We start from the raw sequence: 1,836 nt of genomic DNA, 5'->3' as shown, positions 1-1,836 counted from the left end.
CTGGCTGACTTAGATGGTTTTGGTTGTTTGGACTTTTTCTACTTTGTCAGTTCTGTGATGTAACATGGTTTAAAAGGCCAAATCCCATTTTATGTAATGTTGTAGTCCATCCTTGAGTTACAAGCCAGTTGACAGACACTTTAGGTTTTGATATATCCCTCTGAGGGGGGAAAAAAAGTCTAAGTAACAATGACCGTGTTTCCACATTTGTATATTTCTCATTTAAGGAGTCAAAAAACTCGGTGGACTTTATCCTAACTCTTCTGATCATAAACACATCCGATGTGAATAGCTTTTCTCAGATGACAAAGCACTTTTACAGCCGTTCTCTGCTTTTATTGGATCTTCAAAACAACCCTGTGGGATATTAAATATCTACACATGGTAGTGTAGATGTTTAATAGATAATTCCTAAAATGAATTCAGTGAATATTTATTGAGCAACTATTGTTTGCCAGGCACTATTTTAGATAATGACCATTCGGTGGCAAATAAACCACACAAAGATCCTGCCAAAAACGTTTAAAGGACATGCCCAAGAACATAGGGAGTAAATCAAAACCTTTTGGCCAGTGTACTGTGTCATCAGTCTCATATTAAGTTGGAAAAATGAAGCACAGATAACTTATGTATCTTGATGTTGTCTCTTAGCATAAGTGGTATTTCTCACACACACTCATTCAACTACATCTCATCAGCATTTGCATCCATGTATTCTGGCTTCTGGCTTTCCACTAGATGAACTCTGTCTACCATTTATCTATCATCTATTATTTTTGAATAGGAAGTAGGATTATTGATGGGTATGAATAAGGAGAGGGCAGTGCCGAAGTTCTCACGAGTGCAGGGCATGCTGTGTGTTCAGAGGGCCACCATTAGTGATGTATTTGACCCCATGGCCACCTGGGATGTGCTTTTCAGCCACCATGTCTTTAAATCCATTCACAATAAACCCAGTAAAACCACACTTCTTGAAGATGTGGATCTTCCTGCCTGCGGCCAGGGACCTTGAACTTGGCCCTGCCTAGAGTCTCAGTCACATGCTTCTCGGTAGCTCAATCACATGTTCTGCAGGTTGGTACAGATGGACATGATGACCTGGCCGATGTGGGCCCTGGTCACTGTGTCCTGAGGCTTTCCACAGGCACCTGCATACCTGTCTGGGGCCTAGATTGTGGATAGCATGAGGTCAGACATGAATGTCCCTGTCTCCAAGGTCCCTTAAGGCAACTCATACAGGCAACAGGCTGCATATACTACCAAGGAGGGTACTGTTTGCAGCCATTGCACACTGGGCCCCATGGGGAAAGAGCACATTCGGCTTAATTGGCTGCAGATAGATGAACGATTTTATACTCCTATCCAAAGTCAGTTCCTTCCTGTATGCAGTTCTTCTCCCCTACTTAAGAACATGGATCCAGTCAAACTCTCCTGCCCACATCAATTGTTTACTGTGTATAAGCAGGGTTATAAAAAACTATTGTAGGGGCACCTGGATGATTCAGTTGGTTAAGCATCTGACTCTTGGTTTGGCTCAGGTCATGATCTCAGGGTTGTGTAATTAAGCCCCACATTGTGCTCTCTGCTCAACGGGGAGCCTGCTTCTCCCTCTCCCTCTGGCTGCTGCTCCCCCCACCCCAACCTGGCTTGTGCTCTCTCTCTCTGCCAAATAAATAAATAAAATCTTAAAAAAAATAAAGACAAGTTCAACTATTCAGAGGATTCGTCAAGAAAAACGAAAAACCCAAAAACTTGTTCTGTTTTTCTCCAAAAGGTAGAACTATAACCAATGGTTAGAAACATCTAGCATGGGGGTGCTTGGGTGGCTCAGTAGTT

The 1,836-nt window shown here is 42.6% G+C and overlaps 1 non-coding gene across 1 annotated transcript; it reads right to left on the bottom strand.

Moving 5' to 3' along the window:
- Positions 1 to 1,203: 1,203 nt before the first annotated feature.
- LOC114213423 (small nucleolar RNA SNORA70) lies at positions 1,204 to 1,336 on the bottom strand. Its single transcript, XR_003610209.1, has one exon. It is a non-coding gene; the product is annotated as a small nucleolar RNA SNORA70 (small nucleolar RNA).
- Between the last annotated feature and the right edge of the window lie 500 nt (positions 1,337 to 1,836).

Source organism: Eumetopias jubatus, unplaced genomic scaffold (genome assembly GCF_037043125.1).
Source record: "Eumetopias jubatus isolate StellerSeaLion01/CBP00866 unplaced genomic scaffold, mEumJub1_p1.0 scaffold_4, whole genome shotgun sequence".
NCBI classification, from domain to species: Eukaryota; Metazoa; Chordata; class Mammalia; order Carnivora; family Otariidae; genus Eumetopias; species Eumetopias jubatus.
Note: the sequence above shows the minus strand (reverse complement) of the source record. Positions and strands in the feature narration are given on the sequence as shown.